This window comes from Lissotriton helveticus, chromosome 3_1 (assembly GCF_964261635.1).
Source record: "Lissotriton helveticus chromosome 3_1, aLisHel1.1, whole genome shotgun sequence".
In the NCBI taxonomy this organism is placed as follows: domain Eukaryota; kingdom Metazoa; phylum Chordata; class Amphibia; order Caudata; family Salamandridae; genus Lissotriton; species Lissotriton helveticus.
In genome coordinates, this window is record NC_136061.1 from 805,463,065 (window position 1) to 805,478,781 (window position 15,717).

Genomic DNA, 15,717 nt, shown 5'->3' on the forward strand with positions numbered 1-15,717 from the left:
AAAATCGTTAACATTCCTCGTTTTTATGAAAAGATGAAACACAGATTTAGCGATGGTTTTAGCAGTATATTTTATGAAGCTGACGTATTTACAGTTTAACCAATTTCCTTTTAACGTTATCTGTTTTAAACAAACAGTTCCCTGCTTTCCTTCAAATAACCAATGATTATTGTCCAAGCAGAAGAGTAGTTAGGAAAAAAAATTGCAAGATTTACTAATACAGAAAAGAACTGCTTAATCCAGTGTACGCTTTGAAATAATTATCTTCCAACCACTCTGTCTCTTTTTCCATTTCATTCAAATAACGGAAGCGAATACTACAACTGTATACATTTAAAAAAAACAACTGATTATGCATTTGTGGACTTATTTTCCACAGCTAGTGTTCACAAATCGCATCTATCATATGTATTTTGAAATATTTTTTTGCAACTAAATCTGCACTATTACCTTCTTTTGCAAAGCAGGAAGCATGATCGCTCGGTGCACAAAATGGAATACAATTGCAAAAAAGGAAAATGCAAACATTTGATTACATATGTGTAATCTTGCGTAGATCCCTGTGACAAAGTGATTAGCTAGAGTGGATGTTGTTCCACCACAACTAATAGGGGCACTCTTTCTTTTGGATCAAGTAAGGTTTCAGTAATTTAAACATGATCTTCACCCCTGGTAGCTAAAGCACACAGCAGAGTGACTTAACATAAGAAAATATGTAAAGCATTTAAAGCTACCAAAACAGTTAAAAAGTTGAAAAAACAGCATAATAAATAAAAATTCCACTCCAATTTTCAAAAATAGAAAATAATGTAATGAACAAAATGACAAAAATCCAAAGAGGGAACCCAGTGATATCTATTTTTTGATAATGTTAAATACAAATAGTGCCAAAAATAGTTCTGTACCAATGGCTGCCATCTGGTTGTGCATGACCAGGACCTAGGATTAATTTAAGGTTGACCCTGATGGATTGCGGGTCAGATGCAGAAATCATGTTTGACCCAGTCAGAAGTTTTAATTTCCCAACTGAGCTTACAGAATGGAAGCAAAACATCATCAGTGGGGTAATGCAACTGGCTGAGGCCCAGAAGGACTCCATTTGGCTGGAAAGTCATCAGACGAAGTCCCAGTGAAGCTTTTGGCTTTTAGCAGGAAAGCCCCGAGCAGGAGAAATAAAAAAATCGCCCCCATTAAAGGTCCCATGCTAGATGGATACTTTTGATGCTTTTTCCCTGTGAAGACTTCTACCTTGAGACATAGTCATTATTTTGGACCTCAGATTCCTCCCGCAGGGAAATGCTGAAAGCTGTTGCCAAACAGTGCTCAGCGAGCCCAGATGCACAGTATACAACTTGCACTTTAGTCACCCCATACTTATCAATAGCAGTTTGCACTATCGAAATATTATCAGTCACTGAGTGTTTGGGTCTAAAGCTCGCTTGGATGAGCGGTATCACACCCTTCGAGAATGCCTATATCTTGAGGTGTCCCAAAACACTTGAGGCAAAGATCTTCCTTGTTGTACTGAGTAATGCAATTCGATGGTAGTTACAGGGAAAAAGGCAGGAGTCTTTTTTGTGCAGGGGACTACTACACTTCCTGTCCAAAAACTTGGTATTTGTCTCATTGCATAGCAGTGAGAGAAAAGGGTAGTTAGGAGCCTACTCTATCCTTCTGGGTCGCCCTATAGTACTTTTATGGGAATCTTGTCAGGACCCATCCCTGCAGCAGATCTTGCTTTCCTTATCTGTTTCTCCTTAGGAGATGTTAAAAACCGATCAATCTCGGGAATAGGCTTAGCGAACTCCTCACAACTCACTGAGGCAGTGTTACTCGCATACAGTTTAGAAAAGTAATTGATCCATTCTTTATGAGAGATGGAAATAGGAGCTGAGTTTTTTCCTACTGTCTGTAAACTTAGAAATAAGCTGCAAAAAGATTTTACAATTCTTCTTTGTAGGGCTGCTTGCTGCAATTCTACTCAGTTCTTAACCATGGTGATCATACTATTTACCAAGAAAATGTCCTCCTTTTCCTTGGTAGAGCTTGAATTTCTGTACCCCTTGTGACAGAAAAAACAATAAATTGATGACGAACGAGCAGAAAGCTCAGCTTCCTTTGACTCTTTTTTGAGAAGTGCCAACTCCTTACGAGTTATACTCCTCCTCTTAATCTCATGGACAGCACTTGAGATTATCTCTTCGAATGTCAGAATGAAATTTCTTTCTTCAAATGGATGGTGTAGACGTGATGACAAGACTACTACATTCATCTTGGTTATGTTTGTAGAAATGAAAAAACAAAAATAGTCCACTCTGAATTACAAAATTATTATTATTATTGGTAGCTTGTAGAGCCCACAGCTACTTCCAACGGAGGTGTCCCAGCGCTAACAGCGGATGCAGAGAGGTAGGGGCAGGTTACCAAGTGCTAAGGGAGGCCAAAGAACCAGGGCTTCAAGATCTTCCTGAATTCCGATTCTGACTTGGCCTTCCGAATGTGCTCAGGCATGGAGTTCCAAAGAGAAGTGGTTCTAACGGGGAACGATCGGCCACCAAGCCTGGCTTTTGCAAAGCGGGGAGTGACTAGGAGTTCCCGATGATTGGACCTCAGCACCCTCGTCTGATGATATTTTCGGAGTCTCTTCATCAGATATTGAGGGTCAGTGTCTCTGACTGCTCTGTAGGTGAGAGTCAGTGCCTTGAATTCTATCCTCCTTTTAATGGGCAGCCAGTGCTGGCTGCGTAGGTGGGGGGAATATGTGGTGTTTGAGTGGTGCATTTCTGATGAGCCTGGCAGCTACGTTCTGTATAGTTTGTAGTTTCCTGATCAAGTAGGCTGGCAGAGCCAAATACAGGCTGTTAGTGTAGTTCACCTGAGCAGTGATCAGATCATGGACTACCGTTTTCCTGCAGTCCATGGGAAGGAAATGAAGAAATCTCCGTAAGGGAGCACTTTGAAATGAGGTGAAGTTATGTGTATTGGTGTGAGAGTGGAAGATTCAGGAAGGAGTGAATTCAACAATACCTGGCTTTACAGAAAAACGAAACTTTAATGCTCCCTATAGCTGGTATTGTTAAACAAAAAGTGTGGACAGAGGAGGGAAAAAGCATTAATAAGCGTCTCCCTCGCTGGTCAACATGTTTCAAAGCCTACCCCTAACCTTGTTCTTCAGTACCAAATACAATGATCCCTGTAACCACTCTGACTGGTGCCTAGTGCTGTTAGCTTGTTAGGTGTTTTGAATTAATAGACTTCTGTGCAAAACATTAATTCAATACCTACTTGGTAATATTCTTAACAGAATGAATAAGCAATTTCTTAATTGACAATCTGGAAGGATAGAGGAAAAGGAAGTAGTAGTCTAGACGTACTACGAATGCTCTCATTATATATTTTCACCTTAATAGTGTGAGGAAAAAATGTGACATATTTTTTCATGTGATATATTTTTCACTTTATGCACGATATCGCGTAAAATAATACATGTGATTCGTGCTGCCCTCCGTTTTTAAAAACGACATACAAAACACAACAATGCATATAACATTTAAGCAATCACACTCTCGTAGTATTATCAGTTAAGCAGAGACCAGGGCCTTCTTTCAAAGCCCATATGCTGTGTGCCTGTAAAAAACTGTATGGGTTTGAAGGTGGTGTTTTCACTCCTCAGTATGATGAAAGAAAATGAAAATGGCAGAGAAAAGTACATTTTAGGTTTTCTTATTGGACACCATGAGCTTCAACATGTCAAACACTGTAGGTTGAATGAAAAGTTCAATTAGAAACTAGAAATGAAGTAATGGTTTCCTATACTGATGTTATGGTAGTAGAATCCAGTACTATGGTGGCCTAGTCTATCGGCTCTACCGTACTTCATTTGTCAAAGCATCTCGCTCTCCCTAGAGACAATGCCTGCCCGTGGCTCTGTTGAACACTGAATGCTCGCAGAGTGCTGTTATTTGTATCCGTAGTGAGCTGCAATCAGTGTCATGGAACTCTGTACAGCCGCGCCAATGACATGTTTCCGGGTGCTAGAAAGACTAGAATGTTAATCTCCCCAAGATGGCCGCCTCCAAATTGCTCAATTTTCTGGTTGGAAATATTCTAGGACGTGTGTTCGCGGCTGCTATTGGAACACTGATGTGCATACCCATTAAATCCAAAAACAGTGTAAGGGTGGTTTTGGCATAAAACAAAATATATTTATTATTATTGGGATCAATTGGAATGCACTATTAGTTCCTTGTGGGGAAAAGAAGGGAGTATTGTCACTCACAGTGAAATATGCTAGTTGCTGACCTATGCAACTCGCTCCCTTTGTGCATTCATTCTGTTCCAGTTATCTAGGGTTGGCATAGTGCATGTGGATTAATGTGTAAATGAGTACTACTAGATAGTACTATGGCCAAATCAATACCCACGCTCCCAAATGTTCAAAAGAGAGATGTATGTAAAGGGCAATAACGTTGCAGGGTAATGCATGAAACCCTAGGGTATATATATATAAGTCTGTAAGTACACGTATGATAATAGATGGTGCTTCATTAATTAACTCTTCCCGATGTATTTAAGAGAATACTTGCACATGTTGACGTTAATGCAAGTCAGTGCTTATACATAATGGCACCATCCGGTTATAGTGTCTATATCTTGTGGTGGTCTTGGGTCATGTGACCTAGTACAGGTTTAAGAGAATTATCTTATTTGGCCCTATGGTATGTCATCATTTAAGCCCCCTATGTGGGTGCCAAGGCGAAAAACCCATCACTGTTCCTTCTCAAACCAAGATCCTTCTGAAACCATTTGTTCAATAACTGTCCATTGCAGATCTAGTGTGGTGTGGTTGGTTTCTATATAATGCGTGGACATCTTGGTAGTGGCTTTTCTGCATTTAACCTTGCTCATGTGTTCGCAGATGCGTACTTTCACAGGACGCTTGTTCATCCCAATGTAATGGAGATAGCATGGGCAAGTGATCATGTAGATCACATTTTTACTGTGGCATGTGGTGAACCTCCGTGGCTCCCAACTGGTGTTGTTGTTAAAGACAATGTTTTTTCTTGTTCTTGTTAGGTGGCTCACGCTGCACTGCCCAAAGGGGTGATGTCCTTTGAGTGGGGGTAGGAGCGTGGTTGATAATGTGTGTACTGTTTGTTTGCATGGTCTTGTGTGTACCGTTAGATCCCGTACACTTTTCCCTCTTCTATGTGATATATATTGTTGTGTCTTGTATGTCGTTTTTAAAAACAGAGGGCAGCACAAATCACATCTTTTATTTTACGTGATATTGTGCATGAAGTGAAAAATATATCACATGAAAAAATATATAAAAATTTTTTCCTCACACAATTAAGGTGAAAATATGTAATGAGAACATTCGTAGTACGCCAAGAATACTAATTATTTTTCCTCTATCCTTCCAGATTGTCAAGTAAGAAATTGCTTATTCGTTCTGTTAAGATTATTACCAAGTAGGAATTGAACTAAAGTCTCGCACAGAAGTCCATTAATTTAAAACACCTAACAGGCTAACAGCACTAGGCACCGGTCAGAGTGGTAACGGGGATCATTGTATTTGGTCCTGAAGCAGAAGCTTATGGGTAGGCTTCGAAACATTTCGACCAGCGAGGGAGCCGCTCATTAAAGCTTTATCTCTCCGCTTTCCCCTCTTTTTTAACAATTCCAGCGATAGTGAGCATTAAAGTTTAGTTTTTCCATAAAGCCAGGTACTTTTTAATTCACTCATTCCTGAACTTTCCACTCCCACACCAATACACATAACTTCCCTTTACTTCAAAGTGCTCTCACGTATCCATCAGTCGTAGCACGCCCGTCCCGCAGCGGGGCGGGAAGAACCCGATGATAGCGCATGCCACCAAGGGACCTTTTGGTGGCTGAGGGTTATTTTAAGAAACTCCATTTCTTTTCCATGCTAGTAACCAAATGGTTTGCTTAGGTTTAGTCACTTTTTGAAAAGTTAGCACTTCATTTTGTAACTCAGAGTGGACTCTTTTTGTTTTTTCATTCCTTACAGAGGAGATTGATTCCAGGACTGATATATCTCTTCACTCCCTTCTTTGTTTCTTGATATGTTTGTAGAAATCCAGATAATTCATCTTTGCTTACAGGTTATAGAAGCATACCCATTTCCTACTGTTAGTGATCATAACGACGTAGGATGTAACTGTAATTTGAGTTAAGAATATAATATGGCGTGGTCGCTGACTTGAACAAACTCATTTTAAAGAGCAAAAATTTCTGAAATAGGTCATAACTGGTTATGATGTAATCAATAATAGAGAAATCAGTAATCCCCTTTTTTGGTAAAGGCAGCAAGGATATACCCATTAGTTTTTCCATTTAAAATCGCACCATTTATTCCGTACAATGATTCCAATAGCATTCTTCCACATTTGTCAACCTTTATCTTAGGTGGAAAGACTGGATCAGGAATGGACCAAGCTTCTTCCAGATCTTTGGTTTTATATGCTTTTATCAAAGCATTTGAGATCTGTGAGTTAAGGTCGCCGATTATTACCATTTGAGAATTCCCACCAGACTCAAGGAGGGACTCTATAAGACCAAATATCTCATTCATCAGTAAGTTGAATTCCAGGCTGGGTGGAATGTAGATGTTGAACAAAAACAGGCTATTAGGAGAATAATCACTTATTTTGTGAAGTTTTTTTATTTTGATGCATTGCATATTATTGCAAGGAAGTTGTATTATTTCAAAGTCCTTATAGCAGGAACAACAATAACAAAATAATTGTCCCAGTCAAATATAGCTACAGGTCAAATCTTGTAGAGATAAATAATTACTGGGCAGAATCTCATTAGGCTGTGTAACGTCAGTATTTCTAGTCCAGCTAGGTTCTAGGAGATAATTGCCAAGTTATTGGTAAAAAGACAGTTTGGAGTTACTGTTTAATTTATTTTCATTTACCTTCCTCGAAAGGCAAGACCAAGAGACATCCATTTTTGTATTATCCACTTTTGGCAAACTTTGGCTTCATATCCATCATTCTCCTTTATCAATATATACTGTAAGTGTGTGCACAGATCCATTATCGCGCTCATGGCCCTTTCTGTTAGGTGGAGAAATCAGGGTTTTTCCCTACCGTGTCAAGTGCTAGCATTTGGAACAGCAGGGCGGGAGACTTTTAGTGAATTCCCACTAAGTTAAAGCCATTCATGTGGAGCCGTCACTTTCCTAAAGCACTATTGAGGGAATCATGCTAGACCAAAATTTTACCTACGCTGTGGAAAAATCTTGACTTTTAGGAAAAGATACCAGTTTTATTTCAGAGGAAGTGAGGGACTTGAGTTTCAGGACGTTATGCAATAGCCTTAAGATTCTTTGTCTATTTAGAGGATCTTTCCCATTTGCAAACAATCTTATATCTTGAGGACTTGATAATGATTTAGTAATGGCTCTGCTGCTGAAGTCCCGCAGTGAGAGCTTACTGCCAAAGCTACATGCGAGGGAGACCTGCTTTCCGGCTGAGGCATAAAGCTTACAAAGTTAGGGGCCAGTGGGTTTAGTTGCGCTAGTGCTTCTTTTCTTTTTCCGGTGGGAGGAGGGACACAATTGATACTTGCACTAACTGTGAGTTTGCATTTTTAGTTGTGCTGTTGCTTGCACCGCTAACCTCAGCATTAGTCAGGGCGTCTATTAAAGCAAATTTTACTAAATGGACTTCCCCATAGTAAATCTGCGATTTGCTTTGTTCTTCTTCCTCACAGACTTCTTCGCTTTTGCCTTCTCTCTATGAACCTTCTTTGGACCTGATTCTTGTATTGTTGAAATGATGGTGGTGGGGGGTGGGGAGTGGGGGTTTCGAGTATCTTACTCCATTAGAACATTTAAATACTGGGTAAGAAGGAGGAGCAGCTGTCTCAGTACTGGTCTCCTGAACAAGAGATGATTCTGCAAATAAGCAGGGACTTAACTGTTCCTGTACCTTCCACATTCTCTTTTTTAACTTTCTTTATATTTTTGCTTCTTTTAGTTGCACTTGACATTTTGTGAATGTTCCATGAGGATTGTGCTTTTTAGCCATTAATGTGTTCACTTGTTTGAACTCCCACTCCAATATCTGCCCTTCCGGCAGTGGACATATCATTTTGATTAATTAAAGAATTTAGTATTTTAGTTTGGATTTCTAGTGTGTGGTCAGAATTAGATGTTGCTTTTTCCAGCAGAAGTAGTATAGATTTGAATATCCTCTGTAATGACTGTAAGGACCTAGAGAGGAATGTATGATCATTCACGGGTTGAAATAATGTTAATAGAGGAAAATCTGTAGAGCAGGATAGATTCCCTTCAATCTCTGTTTCATTGTTAAGTGTACTATTAAATAGTTCCAAAGTCTCTTTCTGTAGTTTGCTTCCAGCCATATAATGGAGCTAACTCCGATCTACCTCTGGTAATATATAATCCCTTGGCGAGGCATGGATAGAGACAACATCTGACATTATCTGTTGAATACTTGATTCAGTAGAAAGGGTGGTGATATTTATTTCTACATTTAATTACACCTTATGGCTTTGATCTGCTATGCCGTTTGCTGTGTTGTCACTGAATTCTGCGTCGATCATTGCATTACCTCCTTTTGGTGTTTTTTCAGTTTTCTGGTGTTGTAGGAGCTAATTTAGGGAAGGATTCAGGTATTGATGTTAATCCTTCTAAAGCACCTATCTGCACGGACTTTTCTTGCCTCTCTTTACTGTTCGTACCTTTACTTGCCGCTTCATTGCAAAGGTGTGAGTTCTTAGCTTTTTAATTGGCATATTAGAGCGACAACCTTTTCTCCCCTAGATGTGATTGATCGCCGCCTTCACCCACTACAGCAAAAGTTTGAGGTATCCTAGAATAATACATACGGACTTTCAAGGTTCGAAAACCGAGAAGTAAACCTGTGGGGGTAAACTAGAATCAGTGAACCGGCATGAGTATGACCACAGTCAATGATTAAAAAGAAATTGTATGAAAATTAAATTATGATTTAAGTTGAATTAAGTTGAAGAAAGACAGTAGGCAGGCAGAACGGTGTCACTTCTACTGATTCCCCTGCAGAACAGAGAGTGTACAGTGGGTGCCGGAAGTGCTAGTACTCCTCCTCCTCAAGCTGCACCCACTACTGGCTGTGCCGCTTCTGCGGATGCAGGGACTCGCCTTTTGCTGAGTACTCTATGCCTACAGCTTATCCCACCACCCTGTGCCAAGCCACAGTGCAACAATGCAGACCCGTAGTAAGACACACAGTAAATCGTCCATCTTGAAATACTGTTGTCTCTATTGCAATCCAGGATGAAAGTCCTTCAATTTATTGCAGGTCGCTGGCTTGCTCAAATCTTGTATATTAATATAGGGGTTGAATACACCAAGCAGTTTGCCACAGTCAAAGATTTTACTTTCGGATTTAGTCTCAGAAACAAATGTCAAAATCTTCCAATGGAACAAGACCGTGGCTGGCAAAGATCCTTCAAAATAGGATATGTTATCATCGAGCTCTCACTGATGGTTTTGGCGACTGTAAGCTGTTGCTAGGCAGTGCTCCACAAGGCCAATTACCCTTCCTGGCAAGTACAGTGTTGTAAATGTAATTCTATGTTGCCCACAATTCTTATTAGCCCTTCCTTTATGTCCATCCTTTTACCTTCTTATTAGAATCCCTAAATGTTCCTTCTTGTGTCATCATTGATGTAGCATTCCAGACTTGCCAGTTGGGGTCTGGTCAGCTGGAGAGATGTAGCGTTTGTCTGTACTCTCTGAATAAAGTATTCCTGGTTACCTGAGAAATATCTCCATGAAGATTTATTTAACTTACTACAATTTGGCGACGATCTAAGAGGGCTGACCAGACTCAGAGGAGATTTTTGGAAGAAATTCGAAAGAAGAAAGGTTTCAGAGCAGTAGAAGTCAGACGCGATCTCCCCGAAAAGAACCTAGCAGGCGCTTTGTGATTTGAAGAGGAGCAGGTGTTTTGCTACGATCTCTAGAGGAATTTGCTGTGTTGTTGGAGGCTGTCCCGAGTGGTGATGACATCATCGCATTGGCGGGGAAGCAGGCTTGGGTGAAGTCATGACATCAGAGCTCCAACGGTGAGCTTTTCGAATCATCAGCTGATGGTTTCAAGCAGCGTTTCCAAGTGGTGACGTTTGACAAAGGTACGGAAGAAACTGGACGCAAGAGCGTGTGTCGTCAACACGCATTCACGTAAAACGTGGGCGGCCATTTTGAGGAGAAAAGTACATTCACGACTGCATAGTGGTTGCTATAGCAACTAGCAACACGATTGTTGGAACACAAAACACGGCACGATGGTAAAGAAAGGATTAGACTTTACTGAGAGCGTATTTACTTTGGTGACACGCTCAACTTTTGGTATGTACCCGTGGATTCCTTAATTTGTTTACACACTTATATTATTGTGCAGATACAAACAACGATAAAAAAAAAGAAGGGAGCGTGTTAGTCATCGGTGATACGCTCACCATTTACAGCAGACAAAGGGAGTGTGTCAATCATCGGTGATACACTCACCATTTCTTTATTACATCCAGATGTTTATTTTGGTAAAAACATTGTAGGTGAAGGGCATTGTTCATTTATATTCAAGTTTTCGTAATGGACGTATAAATAATTATTTCTTTCTATTATTTAGTCATTTTAAGAATAAATTGTCTGTAGATTGCCAGCACCTTCTACAGGAAGAAACAGTAACAACACACAGAAGTAAGTTAAAAAAAAATGTTTTTAAGCGGTGCTCCAGAAAATTTAGAAGAAAAGTGAACACTATTCTGAAATGATAAGCTTAGTTGGGAACAATGTACATATAATGTGATGGGTTCTCGTACAATTAAGTATACTTCTCCACTGTTTTCGTATTTAAGGAAATAATTAATTTTAATTGAAGCAAAACTTAAATGATTACAGTGTGTTCTTATAAAAGTACATAGAGTAACAGGTAGAGTATATTTAGAATTGTTCTTCTGTCAAAAATATCTATAAATATTGAGATATGGCCCAACAAGTCAACGTAACTCTCCCACCACAGTTTTTGAGTGAACCTGGAACACCACCAATAACTTGGGAGGATTGGAGTGTAATGTTTGATAATTATATTGAGGCACTTAATGGGCAAGAATTTACAGCTAAGAGGAAAAAAGCATTGTTGTTAACAGCTCTAGGTAAAGAAGGACAACGTGTCTTTAAGTACCTTCCTCAAGTGTTACAATCTAGAAGTGAATCTTGATTGGATGAATACAAAGAAGCGATATCAAGATTAGAGATTAGATTTGCGAAAGAGGAAAACATAGTTATGAACAGATATACATTTTATAAGAATAGACAATGGAGTGAGGAGTTAATAGATGACTTTGTAGCACAATGGAGTGAACTGTCTGTAAAATGCAATTTTGGTCAAATGGCAGATTAATTAATCCATGACCAATTAATTGTACAACGTAATAACAGAAAATAATAAGAGAGACTTTGGGCTGCAAAAAATCCATCTTTAAAGTTGGCAATTGATTTGGCAAAAGTTGTAGAAGGGTCGGAGAAATGTATGAAGGAACTACAGAAAAACAGTTCACAGCAAGAAATTTCAGAAATGTCTGATAAAAATTGGAATGAGTGCACTAACAGTGAGAAGGGTGCAATAGGTTTTGTGAAGCAAAGAGGAAATAGCTTTAAAAGAAAGACTTTTGTCTCCAAAGGGCAGAGCAAATTTTGCACAAGGTGTGGGATCAATACCCATATGTCTGATGCTAAGTTTTGATATGCAAATAAGGAATGTTTGAAATGTGGTAAATTGGGACACTTCTCTAAAATGTGTAAAAGTAAAACAAAAGGGAAGGTTGCTTTTATTGAAGACGGAAATATTGAAATTAAGAGAGAAGTGAACAAAATACTAGTTGTTAGTGAATCTGATATTAATTCAGGTAATGAAAAGAGAGAGAAGGGACCTAAAGCAAGCAGATTTTAAAATAGATGGTCACTTTGTAACTCTCATGGTTGATATGGGTTGAAAATGGACTATTATTCCGGAATCTATGTTCAGAGGAATATGGGTAACAAGTCACTTCTCAAAAGTGATATAAATCCTACAGGTTATCAAGGGGAAACCATAGAAGTTTTGGGCTATTTTGACACTGAAATATGTTTCAAACATCGTTCAACTAATGGGAAAGTGTATATTTCAGCTGATGGTCCAGCGATCTTAGGATGAATGCACCAATATGACTTGAACATTAGAGTTAATCCAAGAGCAGATGTTCAAGTGATGGTGGTGGATGATCACAGTATCAGTGACATTCTAGAAAATGCAATGTGTGTCTTTAAAGAAGAATTAGGTGAGTTGAAGGGGTATGTACACAAGATTTTGTTGAAGGAAAATGCAATCCCTGTACAACATAAAGCGAGAAGGGTGCCACTGGTGGTAAGGGAGGAATTTAAAAAAGTAATTGAAGAAATGTTGCAGGGAGGGATTATCGAACCTGTTGAGGCCTCTGACTGGGTTTCTCCAGTCGTGATCACACAGAAAGCAGACAAAAGAATAAGATTCTGCGTTGATCTCAGATCGTTGAATAAAAGCGTGGTAGCTGGTGTCTTCCCTCTCCCCAACATTGGTGGGTTAGTTTCAACTTTACAGGGTGCAAAATATTTCACTAAGCTGGACCTGAAAAGTGCAAACCATCGAATACACCTCCATCAAGATTCAAAACATCTAACGGCTTTCATTACGAGTGAGGGCACTTTTCAATTTACAAGATTCCCTTTCGGCCTTATATCTGCTGCAAGTGTCTTTCAGAGGATGGTAACTGAGATCTTCAAGGGTATTAAAAAGCTATATTCTTTCAGGATGACAAACTTATTTTTGGAGACACCATTTCAGAACACAATGAGACTTAGATGTGTATTAAATAGACTTCAAGAAGCTGGTTTGACCTTACGGAAAGAGAAGTGTTTGTTTTTAGTAAAGGAGATAGAATATCTTGGGTATGAAATATCGGCTGAGGGCATTAAGCCTAAAAGAAATCTTCTAGAGGCAATTGAATCAGCTCCTTGTCCTTCAGACAAGGATCAATTAAGATCCTTCATGGGTCTTATAGAATTTTATGGAAAATTTGTGAGGAATTTTTCAGAGAAGACGTCAACTTTAAGGAGTTTATTAAAGAAAGGGGTGAAATTCATTTGGAAAGAGGAGCATACTGTTTGTTTTAAGGATATCAAGAAAGAACTTTGTGAAGCAAAAGTTTTGACTCCTTTTGACATAAAACGAACTTCAATTTTGATGGTTGATGCGAGTAATATAGGTATAGGTGCTGTATTATTGCAAAAGCATTCGTATGGAGATAAAACAATTGCTTTTGCTTCTAGACCTTTGTCGTCGTCAGAATATAATTATTCTGTAATAGAAAAAGAAGCTTTAGCCAAAGCTTGGGGCGTACACTACTTCAGAACTTAATTATGGGGTACCAAATTTAGAATTTACACTGATCATAAACCCTTAGTCAGTATATTCGCTCCAGGTGGTGCTGGGAAGAGTTCACCTAGATTGACAAGGTTAGCCTCAAGACTTCAAGAATATCAATTTGAGATATATTATATTCAAGGGTGGAGAAATGTGCAGGCAGATTGCCTATCCGGACTTCCTGTTTGCGGTGGTACTGCAGAGTTTGGTTTGGATGAGAAAAATGCAGCAGTTGCCTACATTCAGGACGTTTTAAATTTGGGAGAAGGTACATTTTCAAAAGAAGAATGGTCTTCTGCAATGAAGGAGGATTTGGTACTTTCAAAGGTCATAGATCTTGTGAAGATTGGCTCTAAGAGAGACAGTTGTGTTATACCTTCCGTTCGACCTTTCATTAAAGTTTTAGAGAAATTGACTGTTTTTAATGAGGTGATTTTGATGAGAGGTGACAGATTTATTCCATCATTTTTATTAAGACCAAAATTATTGAAGTTAGCTCATGAGGGACACTTAGGACAGACACTAACACAAAGGAGGATTAAAGCAAATTTTTGGTGGCCTGCTATCGATACAGAAACAGCATCCTGGGTAGAAAACTGTTTGTGCTGTAAGGAAGGTGAAAAAAGACTACAAATTGCTTCTGGACAAGATATGGGTCACATTGTTGCTGCAGATAAGCCTTGGCACAATGTGTGTTTAGATTGCATAGGACCCATGAAAGAGCTACCTTACAATTGTCGTTTTGCTATTGTTTTAATTGACGCATTTTCGAAGTGGTTAACTGTTAAGTTTGTTAAATATATCACCACTGAATCCACAATAGGATTTCTCAAGAATATCTTTAATGATGAAGGGGCTCCATCTGTCATTATTATGGATAATGGAACGCAACTTATCTCAAAAAGAATGCAAGAATTTTTGACAGGGTGTGGGATAAAACATCATCGCACAACTCTATATATTCCACAAAGAAAATGGTCTTTGTGAGAGAGCCAATAGAGTAATTAAGGGTATCTTACAAATGTCCATTTCTTTAGGGTTTTTTTCTGATGAAACTGTCCAGGAAATGGTTTGGGCTTACCGCAAAACCACACACAATTTAGATACAAAATTTCCCTTTGAAATCACGCGATGAAGAAGTCCTGGAACAAAACTGGTTCCTTCTTGGTTGAAGAACTATAATATTGAAAATTTCAGTAGTAGTACTCAAAGTGTTTACTCTAATTCAATATCTGTGGGAGATTTGGTAAAATCAAACCGGGTAGAATCTCTAAAGGACTCTCAAAATACAGAGGACCATTTTTAGTTGAACAAGTTCATCCACACTATGTGGTTTTTAAGAATGGTGAAAAATTGAATTACAGAAGAATTGCTCTGTATCAAAAGGGAAACACAAAAAATGTTGAGAAATGTGGGAGTTCAATGTACAATAGTGGCTATATGTTTTCCACACAAGAAGATCTTAGTAGTTATAATTCCAAAGGTGTAGGAGGGAGGAAGGTGATGGTGATGCTTCACATCATCTTAATAGATTGGTTTCACATACTCATGATTTACATGCAAATGATTCTTCTGTGTCTGACAATGTTAGGAGTTTACGGTCTCGCCGACCACCTGTTTATTTGAGTGATTATTTGTGTTAAATATTCATATTAATTTGACATCATTTTTCATTCACTCCAAGGGAAGGAGATGTGTTGTACATGTAATTCCACAATTATTATTAGCCCTTCCTTTATGTCCATCCTTTTACCTTCTTATTAAAATCCCTAAATGTTCCTTCTTGTGTCATCAGTGATTTAGCATTCCAGACTTGCCAGTTGGAGTCTGGTCAGCTGGAAAGATGTAGCGTTTGTCTGTACTCTCTGAATAAAGTATTCCTGCTTACCTGAGAAATATCTCCATGAAGAATTATTTAACTTACTACATACAGCTGAATCAATGTTCACTGTGGCAAAGACCTGTGCAAGATGTACCTGGTTTTCTCTCCTACTTTGGGGGGCACATCCCTGGACAACCCTTAGCACCTTGATTCAATCCTCGGGTAGAAGAGAAAGATCTTCCTGAGCAATTCTTGAGCCCTCAGCTCCCCAGGACAGGTTTCAAAGCAACACATCTCTCTCCAGCCCATTTGCAGGTTTTAGTCCACTATGATCAGCTGAGTCTTCTTGGAGTTAGGAGTTTTTGAGGACCTGAAGCAGGCAAAGAGGAGGCCAACAATTAGACTCTTGGA

General features: G+C 39.0%; 1 protein-coding gene across 1 annotated transcript in view; it reads right to left on the bottom strand.

Moving 5' to 3' along the window:
- The window catches only part of USH1C (USH1 protein network component harmonin), an 898,978-nt gene that overhangs the window by 783,072 nt on the left and 100,189 nt on the right, over positions 1-15,717 (bottom strand). The gene's annotated exons all lie outside the window — the stretch shown is intronic.